At 44.5% G+C, this 20,886-nt stretch overlaps 1 long non-coding RNA gene and 1 pseudogene across 1 annotated transcript; both read left to right on the top strand.

Moving 5' to 3' along the window:
• The first annotated feature begins 962 nt into the window (after positions 1–962).
• LOC137348758 (zinc finger protein 436-like) lies at positions 963–2,975 on the top strand (annotated as a pseudogene).
• A 15,695-nt stretch (positions 2,976–18,670) lies between these two features.
• LOC137349327 (uncharacterized) lies at positions 18,671–20,313 on the top strand. Its single transcript, XR_010969342.1, has 2 exons — positions 18,671–18,718; positions 19,962–20,313. It is a non-coding gene; the product is annotated as an uncharacterized lncRNA (long non-coding RNA).
• The last annotated feature ends 573 nt before the right edge of the window (positions 20,314–20,886 follow it).

Genomic DNA, 20,886 nt, shown 5'->3' with positions numbered 1-20,886 from the left:
GGGAGGGCATGTTGTGATGAGGACATAAGGAATCTGCAAGGGGATATAGATAGGTGAGTGAGTGGGCAAAAACTTGGCAGATGGAGTTTAATGTAGGAAAGTGTGAGGTAGGAAGAATCAAAAGGCAGACTATTATTTAAATGGAGAGAGACTCCAAAAAAGTGCAGCACAGAGGGATCTGGGTGTTCTTGTGCATGAAACACAAAAAGTTAGCATGCAGGTGCAGCAAGTGATTAGGGAGGCAAATGAATTTTGGCCTTTATTGCTCGGGGGTTGGAGTTTAAAAATAGGGAAGTCTTGTTACAACTGTACAGGGTGTTGGTGAGGCCACACCTGGAGTACTGTGTACTGTTTTGGTCCCCGTAATTAAAAAAGGATATACAAGCATTGGAGGCAGTTCAAAAGAGATTCACTAGGCTGCTTCCTGGGATGAAGGGGTTGACATATCAAGAACGGCTAAACAGGTTAGGCTTTTATTCATTAGAGTTTAGAAGAATGAGGGGTGATCTTATTGAAACGTACAAGATTCTGAGGGGACTTGACAGGGTAGATGTTGAGAAGATGTTTCGACTAGTGGGGGAATCTTGAACTAGGGGACATAGTTACAGAATAAGGGAGCACTCATTTAAAACTGAGATGTGAAGGAATTTCTTCTGAGGGTAGTGAATGTCTGGAATTCTCTACGCCAGAGAGTTGTGGAGGCTAGATCACTGAAAGTATTTAAAGAGGAAGTAGATAAGATTTTTTGAAATCTCAGGGAGTTGAGGGCTATGAGGAGCTGGCTCGAAAGAGGAGTTGAGGTCTGGGGCAGATCAGCTATGATCTTATTGAATGGTGGGGCAGGTTTGAGGGGCCGAATGGCCTATTCCTGCCCCTATTTCTTATGTTCTTTTACAGGGTATTACAAGGGGCGGATTTTCAGATGGGAACCTCAAACCAAACATCACATCAGGATCTGAATATCATCGGCCTTTGAATGTGGAAGGAGAAATGTTTGTCTGTTCTGTCTGTGGGAAAAGATTTCAAACATCAGTGTGACTGGAAAAGCACCGAGGCGCGCACACACCCGAGTGAGAGTGTTCCAGTGCACTGACTGTGGAAAGAGCTTGAACCAGTTACACAGCCTGAAAAAACATCACACCATTCACAGAGGGGAGAAACCGTACACGTGTTCTGCGTGTGGACGAGGCTTCAACTGATCATCCAACCTGGAGAGACACAAAGACACCCTCACCACGGAGACTCCATGGAAATGTGGGGACTGTGGGAAGGGATTCAATTGCTTATCCCATCTTGAAACTCATCGACGCACGCACACTGGGGAGAGGCCTTTCACTTGCACAGAGTGTGGGAAGGGATTCACTCGTTCATCCAACCTGCTGAGACACCAGCAAAGTCACTCTGGGGAGAGGCCGTTCACCTGCACTGAGTGTGGGAAGGGATTCGCTCAGTCATCCCACTTGCTGACACACCAGCGCGTGCACAGTGACAAGAGACCTTTCAAGTGCTCTCAATGCGGCACTGAGTTCAGGCGATCATCTGACCTCGCAGTCCACCAGCGTATTCACACTGGGGAGAGAAATTTCAAGTGCTCTCACTGTGGGGCTGGGTTCAGGCAATCATCACACCTCACTGCACACCAGCGAGTTCACACTGGTGAGAGACCATTCGTGTGCACTGACTGTGGGAAGGGATTCAGCTGTTTATCCCACCTACTGAGACACCATCAAGTTCACACTGACGAGAGACCGTTCAGGTGCTCTGACTGCGGGACTGGGTTCAGACAATCATCTGACCTCATTGTACACCAGCGTGTTCACACCGGGGAGAGACCATTCGCCTGCTCCGTGTGTGGGAAGAGATTTGCTTATTCATCCGACCTGCTGAGACACCAGCGTGATCACACTGGGGAGAGACCGTTCACCTGCTCCATGTGTGGGAAGGGATTTACTCGTTCATCCAACCTGCTGACGCACCAGCGAGTTCACATATGACAGCAGGAGTTGGATTCTGCTGTTAATCACATCCAGGACTGAACCATGTTCATTTTGATGGTTAAAGAAAGATCTGCATGTATACAGCACCTTCCGCTACCTCAGGACATGTCAAAGTGTTTTACAGTCAATGAAGTACGATTGAAGTGTAGACACTGTTATAATGTAGGAAACACAGCAGCCAATTGCACACAGCAAACTCTCTGGAGCGGGACTTGAACTCACAACCTTCTGACTGAGAGGTAACAATGGTAACAACTGAGTCACAGTCAGGGTTCATTTGTGTTGATGTGAACTGGTGTTAGGATCACTGGACCTTGTAACATAGAACATAGAACATAGAACATACAGCACAGAACAGGCCCTTCGGCCCACAATGTTGTGCCGATCCTTTGTCCTCTGTCAAGGACAATTTAATCTATACCCCATCATTCTCCTTTATCCATATACCTATCCAAAAGCCTTTTGAAAGTCCCTAAAGTTTCTGACTCAACAACTTCCCCGGGCAAGGCATTCCATGCCTCGACCACTCTCTGGGTAAAGAACCTTCCCCTGACATCCCCCTTATATCTCCCACCCTTCACCTTAAATTTATGACCCCTTGTAACGCTTTGCTCCACCCGGGGAAAAAGTTTCTGACTGTCTACCCTATCTATTCCCCTGATCATCTTATAAACCTCTATCATGTCACCCCTCATCCTTCTCCTTTCTAATGAGAAGAGGCCTAGAATGTTCAGCCTTTCCTCGTAAGACTTATTCTCCATTCCAGGCAACATCCTGGTAAATCTCCTCTGCACCCTCTCCAAGGCTTCCACATCCTTCCTAAAATGAGGCGACCAGAACTGCACACAGTACTCCAAATGAGGCCTTACCAAGGTCCTGTACAGCTGCATCATCACCTCACGGCTCTTAAATTCAATCCCTCTGCTAATGAACGCTAACACCCCATATGCCTTCTTCACAGCCCTATCCACTTGAGTTGCAACTTTCAATGATCTATGCACATAGACCCCAAGGTCTCTCTGCTCCTCCACATGCCCAAGAACCCTACCGTTAACCCAGTATTTTGCATTCATGTTTGTCCTTCCAAAATGGACGACCTCACACTTTTCAGGGTTAAACTCCATCTGCCACTTTTCAGCCCAGCACTGCAACCTATCCAAGTCCCTTTGCAGACGACAATAGCCCTCCTCGGTATCCACAACTCCACCAACCTTTGTATCATCTGCAAATTTACTGACCCACCCTTCGACTTCCTCATCCAAGTCGTTAATAAAAATCACAAACAGGAGAGGACCCAGAACTGATCCCTGCGGCACGCCACTGGTAACTGGGCTCCAGGCTGAGTATTTACCATCTAAGACCACTCTCTGCCTTCTATCAGTTAGCCAATTCTTAATCCAACTGGCCACATTCCCCACTATCCCATGCCTCCTGACTTTCTCCATAAGTCTACCATGGGGGACCTTATCAAATGCCTTACTAAAATCCATGTACACCACATCCACTGGTTTACCCTCATCCACTTGCTTGGTCACCTGCTCAAAGAATTCAATCAGGCTTGTGAGGCAAGACCTACCCCTCACAAAACCGTGCTGACTGTCCCGAATCAAGCAGTGTCTTTCCAGATGCTCAGAAATCCTATCCCTCAGCACCTTTTCCATCAACTTGCCTACCACCGAAGTAAGACTAACTGGCCTGTAATTCCCAGGGTTGTTCCTATTCCCTTTCTTGAACAGGGGCACAACATTTGCCACCCTCCAATCACCTGGTACCACCCCCGTCAGCAGAGAAGATGAAAAGATCATTGCCAGCGGCTCTGCAATTTCATCCCTTGCTTCCCATAACATCCTTGGATATACCCCGTCAGGCCCGGGAGACTTGTCTATCTTCAAGTTATTCAAAAACCCCAACACATCTTCCCTCCTAACGAGCACTTCCTCGAGCTTACCAGTCTGCTTCCCACCGTCCTCTTCAGTAATACACCCCTTCTCATTCGTAAATACCGAAGAGAAGTACTCATTCAAAACCTCACTTATCTCTTCCGGCTCAACACACAGTCTCCCGCTATTGTCCTTGACCGGACCTATGGTCCCCCTAGTCATCCTCATATTTCTGACATACGCGTAAAAGGCCTTGGGGTTTTCTTTTATCCTACCCGCCAAGCATTTTTCATGCCCTCTCTTAGCTCTCCTAATCCCTTTCTTCAGATCCTTCCTGGCCATCTTGTATCCCTCCAGAGCTGTGCCTGTGCCCTTTTTCCTCAACTTTATATACGCATCCTTCTTCTTCCTAACAAGACTCTCAACCTCTCTTGTCAACCACGGTTCCCTCACATGACCATCCCTTCCCTGTCTGACAGGGACATGCTTATCAATGGCCCCTACTATCTGCTCCTTGAAAAAGTTCCACATTTCGACCGTGCCCTTCCCTGCCAGCATATGCTCCCAACTTATGCTCCTCAGTTCCTGCCTGACAGCATCATATCTACCCTTCCCCCAATTGTAAACCTTGCCCTGTTGCACATACCTATCCCTCTCCATTACCACAGTGAATGCTACAGAATTGTGATCACTATCTCCAAAGTGCTCGCCCACCAACAGCTCTATCACTTGCCCTGGTTCATTACCTAGTACCTAGTACATGATTATGTCTTATAGATTGTGATTTTTTTAAAAGTTCAAGATGGAATCCAGGAGGTCAGCTGACCTCACCTCCACTCTGTAAAAGGTTACCAGGACAACAGAGGGAACAGATCAAAGACTGTTTTCTGATGAACAGAGACTACAGCACTAACACCTGAAGAACAATGGGTTTCACCCTCCCAGACTTTTGGATTGTAAAACAAGGAGTCAGCCATTGAGAACATGTAAATGAACCGGCAGGTGGTAACACCTGGGGGCAGTGGAAAGGCCGAGTAGCTTTGTGAAACTAGACTTCTGGTCTTTGTATTTTGGAGAAGAACAATCAACTATTGAATTCTAGGACCAGATAAATTTAACCGACTTTCTGGAGTAAAACAGGCTGTAAGGAATGAACCATCACGTTATGGCTTCAAGCAGGTTGTAAAAAGAGAACCGATCGGGGTGAGGCCTCAAGAGAAGCTGTAAGAGAAGGCACCCAGCAGGGGCAGCTGGAGAGAGAGAGAGTGAACACCTGCTCTCTGAAGAGATACAGTGAACGGCTGTGGAAACTTGAACCTTTTTTTTTGAGAGTTGTAGTTTGTGGAGGAGTAAAGGGCCCACAGGATCACCGGAAATCACATTATCCACGGATGTGCAGCTCAGAAGTGCTCGGAGAAGTGAGCGAAGGAAAATATTGTTTTTTTGTTTAAAGGTCTGGGAGATCCAGCACATTGAACTGGGAGGAATCTGGGACTTTTAACCACGAAGGATTTTATCATCAAAAAGGACTGTGTAATGTATCAGTGTGGTGTGAGATATTCAAGTGTTGAATAAGTAAAGAAAATACCTTTGTAAATAGCTGACACCCCAAATTACAATCAAAGTTCTATTTAGTTAATTGGGGATTTCTTTTAATTGTTATAAAAGACTTAAGACATGAAATCTTCTGTAATTTGTTCTAGGGTTCATATCTCATTTTTCACGTTGGCGATCACTCTGAGGTCGTAACAACTGGAAAGTGGGATTAAGCTGGAAACCTTTTCTCAGCTGTAATTCGGCACAGACACAATGGGCTGAATGGCCTCCTTTTGTGCTGTAAATTTGCTGTATTTCTATTCTGACAGTTGGGGTTTGTTTCTGCTGATATTAATAACCTTATAACTTGTCTGGAGTTTAATTTTCTGGATAAATGTTAAATAAATTAGCTTTGTTTTAAACACTGTTGTAGATTTTTGTCTTTCCCACCTGTGTGTTTAGCATCACCTGGCTGGAGCTCAGAAAGGACAATCTGGGGGGAGGATCGTACGGCAGGAACAGAACTTCAGCCTGAACACAGTCCTTCAGGATCACACTGAGAGGGACAAAGGGCACTTTGGTCTTTCTCGTCTCTCTTCACTGACCGCAAAGTCCCCGTGTGGGTTAATCCTGAGGCCTGTAAGAAATGTGTCCCAGCCGCTCTGTTCCATGGTTCAGAGCTCCTGGGCACAGAACAGAAGGCTCCTTTACAACAGTGTTTAGAAGAACACAGGTGAATGCTGGAAACGTGCTGTAAAATCAGAGACTGGTGTAAAACTGTGATCTGTTCCTGACTGAAAGTGAAACGGCAGGTTTAAGTTTCCAGTCTGAAAATGACTGGTAATTATTTTACCAAGTAGGACATGTTTGTGTGACAGTCCTGAGTCTACCGTTTTAAGGCAGGTGTTAACTCATTTAAAATAGTCCCGTTCAAAATAAACTGGTTAAATTCCACTTTACAGCTGCTGGTACAATTATACAACAGTCATTTAATCTCCAGATAAGGAAGGATCTGCAGTGTGTTACCAGTAATTCCCTATTGATGTGTTAGTGTTAGACAGCACGATACACAACCCGGAACATCCACGGGGGTGGATCCCAACAGTCACTCAGAACGTTCTGGCTGTGAGCTCCACCACTGATTCTGCTGAAGGTTGCAGACTCTCAGAATTTTTTTAATGCGATGGGAGTGTCGCTAGAAAGGGCAGAATTTGTTGCCTGTCCCGAATTACCCTTGAAAAGATGTGGTGAGCTGCCTTCTTAAACCACTGCAATCCACCTGGTGTGAGTATACGCACAGTGCTGTTAGAAAGGGAGTTCCACGTTTTTGACCCAGTGACATTGAAGGAACAGTGATATAGTTCCAAGTCAGGATGGTGTGTGGCTTGGAGGGGAACTTGCAGGTGGTGATGTTTCCATGTGTCTGTCGCTCTTGTCCTTCTTGGTGGTAGAGGTCGCAGGTTCAGAAGATGCTGTGGAAGGAGGTTTAGTGAGTCGCTGCAGTGCACCTTGTATATGGTGCACAATGACTGCAGTGTGTACTCAGTGAGTGAATGTTGAAGGTGGTGGATGGGGTGTTGATTAAGTGGCTGCTTTGTCTTGGATGGTGTTGAGCTTCGAGTGTTGTTGGAGCTGCACTCATCCAGATAAGTGGAGAGTATTCCATCACACTCCTGACTTGTGCCTTGTCGATGGTGGACAGGCTTTAGGAGGTAAGTTAGTCGCCACAGAATTCCCAGCCTCTGACCTGCTCTTGTAGTCATAGTATTTATATGGCTGGTCCAGTTAATTTTCTGGTCAATATAACCCCCAGGATGTTGGTGGGGGATTCAGTGATGGTTGTGCTGTTGAATGTCAAGGGGAGATGGTTTGATTCTCTCTTGTTGGAGATGGTCATTGCCTGGCACTTGTGTGGTACAAATGTTACTTGGGAGTGGGGCCTCCAGGACTGGACTTTAAGAAAGCTGTGTTTCAGTATTCTGACAAATACATGGTGAGGAACCAGCGGAATCCTGACGAAGGAACTGTCTGGGGTTATACCTGTCAGCATAGATCTAGGAATGAATGATGCCTGACTTCCCGAACAGTCTTACATTGAACCCAGTTTGGAACAAGATGGATTCAGTTTCCAGGAGAATAGGGACAAATATCACCCACAATTGAGGGAGACAAAAGCAGCCATTAGAGAAACAGAGATCTTTGGAAAAGAAGATGGTGCACAATTCATCTAACCTGATCAGTATATCCTTCCATTCCTTTCTCCCTCATGTACTATCTAGTTTCTTCACTTTATCTCTGCTATTTACCTCAACTACTCCCTGTGGTAGTGCGTTCCACATTCGTACCTCTCCTGAATTCCTTATTGGATTTATTGATGACTCTCTGATATTTATGACCATTAGTTTTGGAATCACCCACAGGTGGAAATATTTTCTCTATGTCCATCCTGTAGAATCTTTGAATAATCTCAAAGACCTCTATCAGGTCACCTATCAACCATCTCCTTTATCTGGAGGAAATAGCTCCAGCCTGTTCAGCCTTTCCTGATAAGTATATCCTCTCAGTTCTTGGACCAACCTTGCAAATCTTCTTTGCACCTTTTCCCACTGCCTCCATTCCTTTTTTTATAATATGGAGACCTGAACTGTTCACAGTTCTCCAAGTGTGATCTAACAAATGTTCAATACAAGTTTAACATAACTTCCCTCCTTTTCAATTCTATCCTATCGGAATGAACCCTCATTCTTTATTTGTTTCTTTAAGACCTTCTTAACCTGATTTGCTACTTTTATTGGTCTGTGTATCTGTACCCTTGATCCCTTTGCTCCTCCGTCCCGTTTAATCTCTTATTTTCTAAGTCGTTCATGGCCTACTTATTCTTCCTATCAAAATACATCACAGCACATTTATCTATATTGACATTCATTTGCCTATTACAATCCCATTCTGCAAGTTTATTAATCTTTGTGCATTTTGTCAGTTTTCCTCGGGAGTAATTCGATCTCCCAATTTGGTGTCATCCGCAAATTTTGAAATTGTACTTCCGATTCCTGAGTCTAAATCGTTAATGTAAATGGTGAATAACAGTGGTCCCAGCACCGATCCCTGTGGAACACCACTTTCCAACTTCCACCAGTCTGAGTAGCTACTCTTAACCCTGACTCTCTGTTTTCTGTTTTGTAACCAGCTTGCTATCCATAACAGTTTGTACAGTCTGCAAGGTGACCAAGATCAGGCTGTGTGGAGTGAAGGACCAGGCAGCAGAATGGATGGAAAGATGGTTACAAAACAGAAATCAGAGGGTTGGATTTACGGGGAGTTCATAGCTATGTCTGGTGAGTGTGACTGTCCACACCCATTGTGTGAGCTGTGGGAGCTCATCAAACTCTCCCAGTTAAAGACTGACCAACAGATCAGCTGGAATCAAATGGTTCCAGTCATGGAAGGAGTGTTAAACAGCCTGTGAACAGCCTTCCACTAATTCACACTGTTCTCCAAGGGAAGAGTTCAAAGAGAAACAATCACTGCAGTGTGTTATTTCCTGAAATAATCCCTGCTGTCTGTCCTGAATGAATCCATTTCACTAACAAATGTTGAAATGTTAGTTCCACATTTTTTTCCAAAAATATACTTTATTCATAAAAATCTGAAAAAAAGTACATTACAAAACAGTTAAAAACAGCACCAAGTTGACATTCCAAAAAGTGCAAAGGAAATTAGTTTTCTTCAATATGGGAGTGAGTTGCCTCACAGCCCTTCCATTCCATTTTACATGCCATGTACATTTTACAGCAAACCATATTTGGTCTATAAAGCCAGAGGGGTTTCCCATGGGTCCATCCCCTCAGTTCACTTTGGTGGGAGGACCTTACACAGTGGTCTTTCCCCATTGAGCCTTTGCAGCAGCTGCCCCAAGCTTTGGTGTGTTCCTCAGCACGTAGTCCTGGACCTTGGAATGTGCCAGTCTGCAACACTCGGTCATGTTTGCTCCACATCCACAGGGTTTCATCTGTTTAAAGCCACAACAGAAAAGGGCCAGTTTGCTCCTGGAGTCTGAGAGAAACCAGCTTTCAGAATGATGCCGAGTTTCAGCCAATGAGGGAGAGACGGGTTCAGCCCTGCCCACTCATTCACTCCGATTGGTCGAAGGACCATCTGCCTGCTTAGTCCTCCAGCCCCGCCCCACTCTCCCTATTGGTCCTGAGCTTCCGTCAATCAGCCGGGCATTGTGAGCTGCCAGGGAAGAGGCGTGGAGGGAGCGGCTCCCGGTTTCACCCTGGCCAGAAAGTGCAATGTAAGTGGCAAACTCCAGGAGGAACAGCAAGAGCTGGGAACTCTCAGGGATCGTCTGTAAATAGAGGAGAAATTGGGACTGGTCAGGGAACGTCTGTCAATGACAGAGGAGTGGTAAAGAGTGAGAAGGATGGTACCAGATCTCTGGAAGATATTGACAGACTGGTGCAATGGGCAGAGACATGGCAGATGAAATTTAATGCAGAGAAGTGTCAAGTAATGCATTTTGGAAGGAAGAATGCGGAGAGGCAATATAAACTAAATAATACAATTTTAAACAGTGTAGAGAGAACTGGCGGGGCCTGAACACAAATCTTTGAAGGTGGCAGGACAAATCAATAAAGCTGTTTAAAAAGCAGAGCAGATCCTTGGCTTTATAAATAGAAACCTAGAGTACAGAGGCAAGGAAACTCTGCTAAACCTTTATAAATCACTAGTTAGATCTCAGCAGGAGTATTTTGTCCAGTTCTGGGCACCAGACCTTGGAAAAGAATTAGGGCCTTGGAGAAGTTGCAGAGGAGATTTATTAGAATGATACCAGGAATGAGGGGTTTCAGTTCTCTGGAGAAGCTGGGATTGTTCTGAGAGCAGAGAAGGTTAACGGGCGATTTAACAGACGTGTTCAAAATGACGAGGGATTTTCATTGAATAGAGAGGGAGACACTGTTTCCACTGGCAGGAGGGTCAGTAACCAGAGGACAGAGATTTAAAATAATTGGCCAATTATTACTTAATACTCAATTACTTAAAATTAATGAGTTCGCAAATGACATAAAAATTGGTGTCGTAAATAGTATGGAGGAAAGCCTCAGATTACAGGACGATATAGATGGGCTGGTAAGATGGCACAGCAGTGGCAGATGGAATTTAATCCTGAGAAGTGTGAGGTGATACATTTTGGGAGGACTAACAAGGCAAGAGAATATACAATGGATGGTAGGACCATCGGAAGTTCAGAGGGACCTTGGTGTACTTGTCCATAGATCACTGAAGGAACCAGCAGAGGTAGATAGGTGGTTAGGAAGGCATATGGGATACTTGCCTTTATTAGCCGAGGCATAGAATATAAGAGCAGGGAGGTTATGATGGAGCTGTATAAAATGCTAGTTAGGCCACAGCTGGAGTACTGTGTAGAGTTCTGGTCACCACACTATAGGAAGGATGTGATTGTACTGGAGAGGGTGCAGAGGAGATTCACCAGGATGTTGCCTGGGCTGGATAATTTCAGCGATGAAGAGAGACTGGATAGGCCAGGGTTGTTTTCCTTAGAGCTGAGAAGGCTGAGGGGGGACCTGATTGAGGTATACAAAATTATGAGGGGCATAGATAGGGTAGATAGGAAGAAACTTTTTCACTTAGTGGAGGGATCAATAACCAGGGGGCATAGATTTAAGGTAAGGGGTTTAGAGGGGATTTGAGGGAAAAAAAGATTCACCCAGAGGGTGGTTGGAATCTGGAACACACTGCCTGAAGAGGTGGTAGAGGCAGGAGCCCTCACAACATTTAAGAAGTATTTAGATGAGCACTTGAAACATCATAGCATACAAGGCTATGGGCCAAGTGCTGGAAAATGGGATTAGAATAGATAGGTGCTTGATAGCTGGCACAGACACGATGGGCCGAGGGCCCTGTTTCTGTGCTGTATAACTCTATGACTCTATGACCAATAAAGCCAGTAGAAGGAGGTGAGGAGAAATGTTTTTAGGCAGCGAGTTGTTCTGATCTGGAATGCACTGTCTGAAGGAGTGAAGGAAGCAGATTCAATAATAACTTTCAAAAAGGAACTGGATAAATACTTCAGAAGGGAAATTTTTCAAGGCTATCGGGAAAGTGTAGGGGAGTGAGACTAATTGGATAGTTCTTTCAGAGAGTCAGCACAGACATGATGGACCGAATGGCCTCCTTCTGAGTGTATGATGATATGAAATATTGACAATCAGGGAGCATCTGCATAAGAAGGAGAAATGGAGAGTGGTCAGTGAGAGTCCATCACCAGAACTGGGAGATGTTACAATGGACAGGGAGGGCCAGAGTGTCGGAGGAGGGGGAGAGAGAGCACGTACACACAGACAGAGTCAGCACCTTCAGGGAAGGAGAGGGAGGAACCAGTGAGTGTAGAACTGAACCCAGCCAGAGAAGCTGTTATGCTCACAGAAGGAGCAAGGATGAAAAATGAAGTGAGCTGGAGCAGTTACGAACTATAAAAAATGAATTGGTGAGTTAAACCCCAAAACATGGACACATTGCTGCAGACAAGATTGGGTAGGGGTCAGGTGACTCCCCTCCTGTATTACAAAATACATCTGGGCTGTTGGAGACCAAAACCCATCATCACATCTGATCCAGCCCAGGGAAGACATTAAAATGGGAAACAGGCAACTCAAAGCAAAGCAGCTCCTATCTTCAACAATTGAGTTATCAAAGACCCTGGCAGAGAGGGAGACTGTGGATTCAAAACCAAAATAATAGGTGTGACCTAACACCACAGTATCATGATGAGCCATCTTCAAACCCCATTTTTAACAATGGTGCACGTTCAAAGACATTGTTTAAACCCTGCAGGGGAGAGCATTATTTGGTCACCTGACCGAAACCAAGCTGATAAGAATTTTGTCGTAAAGAGAGACATGGAGAGAGACTGAAGGCCATACTTCCAGCCAGAGAAGCTGTGAGGCCGACCGGCTGAGCAAAGGTGCCCTATCTGCAAAAAGAGTTTCAAACCATCTTTAAACAACTGGGACAGAGAGAAATTGCAAGGTGATTTTTGAATTCCCCACCAGTGGAAGTAAATCAGAAACACTGCAACACTTCAGCAAGTTCAAGATTACAAACATCCAGGCCTGCACCTTTGAAAAGACTTTCCTCCCGAGTTGATTCAACAGGTTTCTGCAAAGCACAAAACTCTTACATCACTTGGGACTTTAAATGCGTCTTACCTTTTCCTTTCTATCTATCCGCATGTGTGTTTAAGTGTGTGAATGCGTGAGTGGTTGAAGGTTGCGAAAAATTCAGTTATTGTGGAAAAAATAGTTATTTTTCTTTCTTTAAACCCATGAGAAAACCAGTTGTTGGTCTGTTCATTCGATCTATAAAATACTCGGGCTGAAACACTAGTTTAATAAAAACACTATCTGTGGTCAGTCGGGAGGTGAAAAGTGAAAGCCAGTCACCCCATTTCCTACCTGCCTGTAACAGGGGACTGAGTGTAATGTATCCAGGTTTACTGATGATACAGAGTTAGGTGGGAAAGTAAGTAGTGAGGAGAACACAAACAGGCTGCAGAGGGATATAGACAGGTTGGCTGAGTGTGCAAGAACAGGACAAATTGAATACAATATGCCAAGTAGGAAGTCATCCACTTTGACTGGGAAAAAAAATCAGGTTTTTAATTAAATTTTCACATTCAGAGGGACCTGGTGTTCTCGTACATGAATCACAGAAAGTTAACATGCAGGTACAGCAAGCAATTAGGAAAGCAAATGGTATGTTAGCTTTTGCTGCAAAGGGATTGGGGGATTAGCGTAAAGAAATCTTACTACAATTATACAGGACATTGGTGAGGCCCCACCTGGAGTACTGTGTGCAGTTTTGGTCTCCTTACCAAAGGAGGGACATACTTGCCCTTGAGGGAATTCAATGAAAGTTCACTAGTCTGGGTCCTGGCTTGAGGCAATTGTTCTATTTATTCACAGAATGTGGGCATTGCTGGAAAGGCCAGAATTTATTGCCCATTCCTAATTGCCCTTGAGAAGGTGGTGGTGAGTCACCTCCTTGAATATAACTGAGTAGCTTGCTAGGCCGTTTCATAGGGCGGTAAAGAGTCAACCACATTTCTGTGGGTCTGGAGTCACATATAGGCCAAATTGGGTGACGACGGCAGATTTCCTTCCCTAAACGAAATTAGTGAACCAGGTGGGTTTTTAGGACAATCCAGTAGTTTCATTGTCACCATTACTGATACTAGCTTTTTTTTAATGCCAGATTTATTTAATTGATTGAGTTTAAATCCCTGAACTGTCCTGGTGGGATTTGAATTCATGTCTCTGCATCATTAGTCCAGGCCTCTGGATTACTAGTTCAGTAACATAACCACTATGCTACAGCACCCCCACTGTGCTCCATCTCCTCCTATGAGGAGAGATTGAGTAGACTAGGTCTATATTCCCTGGAGTTTAGAAGAATGAGACATGATCTGACCAATACATAAATTCTTAAGGGACTTGGCAGGGTAGATGCTGAGAAAATGTTTCCCCTGTCTGGGGAATCTAGAACACCGGGTCTCAGTCTCAGGATAAGGGGTCGGACATTTAGGACTGAAATGAGGAGAAATTTCTTCACTGAAAGGGTTGTGAATCTTTGGAATTGTCTACCCCAGGGAGCTGTGGATGCTCAGTCGTTGAGTATATTTAAGACAGAGATTGATAGATTTTTGGGTACTGAGTGAATTAAGGGATATGGGGATAGTGCGGGAAGGTGGAGTTGAGGTAGAAGATCAGCCACGATCCTGGTGAATGGCAGAACAGGCTCGAAGGGCCAAATGGCCTCCTCCAGCTCCTATTTCTTCTGTTCATTAAACCTCAGTCTGGTTCCTCTCAAGCTGCTGAGTGAGTGAATTAAATCTTTCTGAACAAATCACCAAGATACCAGATTACAAGTCATGCCCAAAACATCATTTATTGGTTATAAATCACAACTTAGTTAAATCTGGGCACACAGACACTTTATAGACATGTATAAACACATATAAATGTAATCAGAGTTATCCAGCAGTTGAGCACTAATAGGGAGAGTATTTCACAAAATAGGTAACAAATGCAGGGGTGAAAGTGGACAAAGACCAAAAAAGTCTGAAAATTAGTGGCCAAAAATGTATTTTTTTTTTACAAGGAATCATGTAATTACAGCAGTTATTGAAGCAAACTGGTTGCGTAATGGCAATTTTGAACAATTTTGCATCTGTAATGAATAAAATTACACTGTACTCAGAATACAATTTCATGAGACTTACCTAACAGCTGATAATTGGTTTTACAGAGCTTCATGTTCTCAATGTCCTGCTTCTGCCTATTTATAGCTTGTTCATGAAAAAGGTGTTCTGAGAAGATGTGTCAACTTTAATGGAAAGCAATATAAGCATTCCAGATGGCACAGATGGTAAGTGATGTGACCAAATCAATAGATCTATAAAGTAATAAAGAGGAAATATTAAAGAGACATTGACAATCCAGAAACTTGAACATAAGTGGGGTAATTGTTCTTATTTTGTGCTATGACATAATCACCTGAACGAAGCAGAAAGTAAAACCAGGTAGGGAGGATTGTATACCAGTTATACAGCCTGTCCAATTTACTGTCCATTAACTTAAATGGCCAGGAATATAACATACATTCTGTTAGGAGCATGTGATACTCCCAACCCAATTTTTCTTCAGACAATTATTTACCTCCAAACACAAAAGAGGAAAATAACCTGATTAACTTTAGCAAATGTGGTGACTCTTTGGATAGAATGCTTGTTTGTAAATATCATGACTCACGGTAGATTTTATAATTTAAGATAATGAGTCACAATATAAAGATTCTAAACTAAAATCTTGTTTGCAGTGCAGATCTCATTATAATCTTAATGAAAGCTAATTAAAAACGTGGTGTTCCAAATATTAAACAATATAAAAATTGTCCCAGATCTTGCTAGCGACAGTGGAAAAGTAATGAGACTAGTGTTGTACCTCTAGGAAGCAAATCCTGCACTCCAGGTCCCACTACCTGGTGGGACGTCCTGCCCCATGTGCCCAAACATCTGCAGGTCGAGAATCGGCCTGTTCAGTGACCTGAAGACCCATGGCAGAAACTCACGACATTGAGTAGACGTCATCCTCGAATCGAGGGACAGCCGATGACGACATCTACAGTAACAAGTTTGAGGTTCTGTTGTATCATCTCCAAATCAGGCTCAAAAGTTTGGTAATGGCCCTGTGACAATGCAGCAGGTCCAATGGACAGCTGTATATCCCAACAGTGATGAACACTTCTGGCTCCTGTTTTACTGCATCAATTGGTCCAGTGACAGCTGCATTTAACAGCAAGGTGAGCTGAAAATCATAACTATTGTGTTGACTTGGAGAAAGGCAGCACTCTGTATATACATATTCATACATGTACAGAGTATTGTGATATCAGTCTCAGAAACCCAGTGACCATTTATAGTGACTGCAGAGAGCTCACAGGATAGTTGCACTGTAACCAATACACAGCACTTGTGGTGCAGGACAGTCTTTTCCAGATAATCTTAAGCAATGATAAACCACACATTGAAGAAAGATGACCAGAGTTTTACTCTTGTCTTGCATCACTATGGTGTAAAAGACAGCTTCACACTGACTCAAGGTTTACAGTGTGACTGGGGCAGTAGACAGTGAAAGTGGAGATGAACAATGAATGGAATTCAGCCATACACCTGAGCAAACCGATAAGTGGAAATTCCAGATCACTTCAGTTGCTGCAAAGCACAGGATATATTCAGTTTATACAGTTCATGCTCACTGCAGGATATTCACATTCAGTAACCAGTTTGTGCAGAGTTTTCAGAAATTATTTCAGACACACACTGCTGTGTAAATGGAAGCAAGTTTCAAATTCCTATTGACAGACCAATATTTTTGCTGCAGACCAGCGACTTGCCAGCTACTGATCCTGCACCATTAATTTTAAACCATGTCAAATGAGCTGTGTCAGTTTTCAGGTGGTCTCTGCTAAGATATCCCATGAAGGCAAAAACAAACATTGGGAATTGGTCTGTGTTTACACACACCTGCTTTTTGGCCATTTACAGAAGACTGACACAGTGAAGTTGTGAAGGAGTATGCAGTTCCACCCACTTGCTTTCCTGGTTGAAGTTCATTTCCACCGAGGTGGAAGACTATAAAAAATAAAGATGACATAAAAACAGGTTGAAAAAGATCACTGGGCAACTTTATGGTTGGACAGCTTTTGAAAAAGAAAAATCAGAAATGACAGTGAACTGACAATTCCAAGTTCTTTTTTGAAAGCAGGTCTTTCGGTTAAGGTTGGAAAGGGAGAAGCCAATGGTGGATTTCTGAAACCCCAACATCAGTTGGGACATCAGTTCAGCTGAATATTTATAGCAATTCCCACAATGTGGACATTTAAAAGGTCTCTCCCCAGTGTGAACTCCCTGATGTCTCAGCAAGTTGGTTGATTGAGTGAATCCCTTCCCACACTTGGAGCAGGTGAACAGCCTCTCCATGGTGTGACTTTGTGGATGAGTTTCCAGCTCAACTGGATAATTCAATTCCTTTCCACAGTCTCCATATTTACATGGTTTCTTCCCAGTGTGACTGTGCTTGTGTTTTGAAAGGCCAGATGATCGGCTGAAACCTCGTCCACACACAGAACACGTGTACGGTTTCTCCCCACTGTGATCGCTGCTTTTTCCTTCCATGTTCAAACTCCGGTGATATTCGGGTTATGATAAACTGGACGACTCCTTCAGATCCTGATCTGACGTTTGCTTTGCATTTCACGGCTGCAATTCCTCCCCTTCTAATACCCTGTGAAATTGATTTAAAACAGAAAAAACAGTGTGTGAGAGAATCCACAAAAACACAAAGACAGTTTGTGAAATGGAGCTGAATGAATCTGGTAATTTTTGGGGCCGGCGCCAGGAAAAAGTGACCGTGAAAGCTGCTGGATTGATGTACAACCCCAACTGGTTCACTAATGTCCTGACACCCAGTATGGACCTACACAACACTCTGCCCTCTATGGGAGGAGAAAGTGAGGGATGGAGAAAGGGTGAGTTGGGATGGGCAGCGAGAGGAGAGGTATTTTATATATCTACAACTGGACCAGAACTTTGACAGAACCTCCCAAACCCTCAACTTCCATCATCTAGAAGGATCAGGGTAGCAGGTGTATGTGAACACCATCACCTCCAAGTTCCCCTCCAAGTCACACACCATCCTGACTTGTCTGACATCCAGTATTGGATGAACAGAAATTTCCTCCAATTAAATATTGGGAAGTCTGAAGCCATTGTCTTCAGTTCCTGTTACGAACTCCACTCCCTCGCCACCAACTCTATCCCTCTCCCTGGAAACTGCCTGAGGCTAAACCAGACCATTCATAACCTTGGTGTCATATTTGACCCCAAGATGAGCTTCCAACTGCATATCGACACCATCACTCAGACTGCCTATTTTCACCTCAGTAACATCACCAGACTTCACCACTGCCTCAGATCATCTACATCTGAAACTTACATCCATGTATTTGTCACCTCTCAACTTGACTATTCCAGCACACTCCTGGCCGACCTCCCACATTCTACCCTCTGTAAACTTGAGATCATCCAAAACTCTGCTGCCTGTGTCCTTACTCGAACCCAGTCCTGTTCACCCATCACTACTGTGCTCGCTGGCCGACACAGGCTCCCAGTTGAGCACCATCTCAATTTAAAAATCCTTATATAATAAAAGCAAATGCTGGAAATCTGAAATAAAAACAAGAAATGCTGGAACCACTCAGCAGGTCTGGCAGCATCTGTGGAAAGAGAAGCAGAGTTAACGTTTCGGGTCAGTTTCGGAACTGGCTTCTCCTCCATCTCCACTCCAGCTCAAACTGATGCCACAAAAAGGACCAACACAGAAGGTCAGGGATCGACTTCCACATCCAACACCCACCCTGATACAAACCGGCTCTTAATTGGTCTGACTGTGTTTCTCAACTTAGTTCTCTGAGCAACACCTGCATTAAAATCAAACCAAAATACTGCAGATGCTGGAAATCTGAAATGAAAGGAGAAAATGCCTTATCCTTGCATAAGCCACGCCCTTCCTCGCTCTGAGGGATCCACTGCCCACTCAGTCCTCCAGTTCCGCCCCAGCTCTTCGTATTGGTCCAGAACTGCCGTCAATCAGCCGTGTAGGCAGGTGAAGTGAGCAGAGCATGCGCGACCAGCCTGGGATGAGGCAGAGAGCACGGTTTCCGCAGGTGAGAGGGAAGCGGGTTAATAAAGCCCGGGGCTCGCAGGCTGCAAACACACCGAGTGCGGAGTCAGGAGACAATCTAAACAGCGAGATCACAACAAACAACAAGATCAACCTCCAGCCGCGGCTTCCACTGCTTCCCTCCGGCCCCAATCTCAACAAAGAGCCGAGAGCAGAGACTGTCCCAAAATCCAGGAGAGGCAGGGAGCGTCTCTAAATGGAGGAGAAATGAGGACTGGTCAGGGAGCGTCTGTAATTGGAGGGGAAATGGAGACCGGTCAGGGAGCGTCTGTAAATGGAGCAGAAATGGACTGGGCAGGGAGCGTCTGTAAATGGAGGAGAAATGGGCACTGGTCAGGGAGCATCTCTAAATGGAGGAGAAATAGGGACTGGGCAGGCAGGGAAGCTTCAGAAACACCCGGTGTAGGCCTCAACATGCTCAATAAGAATCTCCTGGTCCCACGTTTGCACCGAGCGGGGTGGCAGCTGCGGGGCTTCTACCGGTGACAGTCCCGGGGTTAACGGCCGCCAGATTTCCAGCTCTTTTGGAGGAACTAAGGATTAATAAATTGTAACATCAAAGGGTGAAAATTTAAAGGAAACTGAGATCAGTTATAAAGGGGCCTGGGGGGAGGGGGGACCTCCTGCCCTGTGCTGTGTCCCAATGGTTCCTCCCGCCCCAGGCCCCTTTATAACTGATCTCAGTTTCCTTTAAATTAACTGCCTGGCAATTAAGAGTTGGTTTGTATCGGGATGGGTGTTGGATGTGCAAGTCGGTCACTAACCTGTGGTAGGTCTTTATTGTTGCATCAGCAACTTAAAGAGAGGGGCACCAGTAATATGCGGTAGCAAAAACTATAAAGGAACTTTGCTAAATCAAAACTAAAATGTCATTCCTAGGTGTTGTGATACATGCTTGTCCCTCTGGTGCCCACCAATCGCAGAAGGCCTCAATCGCAGGCACTACGTGCTCCCTCTCCAGCGTCACCAGGGCACTGACTTAGCAACAGAAGAGAGACAGACATTCTGGCTGGACGACCCCCTTGACTGCCCACTGGCAGGACCAGGAGCAGTCCCACCAGGAGGTCCCTCGACTTCAATTGAAGGCAGTTTCAGTTCATTGTCCTTAAGGAAATTTATTTTGGGTACATTGCTTATTCATTAAAATTACATATGAATAATAACAATAAAAACTAATTCCATTACGTCGTATCAATCATGATTGTGTATTCTCATCCATTCATCAGGGTCCCTGTTAAACGTTCTTGTAGAAAAAGGCACAAATGAGTTTGAGAACTTGCCACCATCTTTGTGCGTGACAGTGTGGAGCAGGATGCATGAGCGGCCATCCTGGGCCAGGAAGCAGGAGGAGGAGAGAATGTTGTGAATTTCTATCCTGGACTGACAGTGATGGCTTTTATAAACTCCTTTTACAGGGTATTACAAGGGGAGGATTTTCAAACAGCAAGCTCAAACCAAGCATCACATCAAGATTTAACAGAGTCACTCGATTCATCAGGACCTGAATATCATCAGTTTTGAATGTGGAAGGGAAAAAGTTTGTCTGTCCTGTCATAGTAAAGGATTTCTTATTCAATACTTCCATTTCTGAAGCCCAAGATCCCATGTGTGACTGGAAAAGCACTGAGATACACAAAACCCTGGTTAGACCACACGTGGAGCACTGTGTTCATTTCTGGGCACCACACTTTAGGAAGAATATATTGGTCTTGGAGGAAGTGCAGGACAGATTTACCTGTTTGATACCTGGACTTCAGGGGGTTAAATTACAAGGAGAGATTACACAAATGAATCTTGCACAGAAGGAGGCTGTTTGGACCTTTGAGTCCATGCCATTTCTCTATTGCAATCCAGGCAGTCCCATTCCCCTGTGCTCTCCACATTGCTCTGCAGGTTTATTTCCCTCACGTGCCCATTCAATTTCATTTTGACATCATTCATTGATTCCACTTCCACCACCCTCATTGGCAGTGAGTTTCAGGTCATTACCAGTCATTATGTAAAAAGTGTTTTACCTCGCACCCCTCTGGTATCTCTTACCCAAAACCTTCATCTGTGTTCCCTAGTTCTTGTACCATCAGCTAATGGGAGCTGTTTTTCTTTGTCTACCTTATCTAAACCTGTCATAATTTTGACCATCTCTATTAGATC

This window comes from Heterodontus francisci, chromosome 34 (assembly GCF_036365525.1).
Source record: "Heterodontus francisci isolate sHetFra1 chromosome 34, sHetFra1.hap1, whole genome shotgun sequence".
Classification (NCBI taxonomy): Eukaryota; Metazoa; Chordata; class Chondrichthyes; order Heterodontiformes; family Heterodontidae; genus Heterodontus; species Heterodontus francisci.
This window is presented reverse-complemented; position numbering and strand designations above follow the sequence as displayed.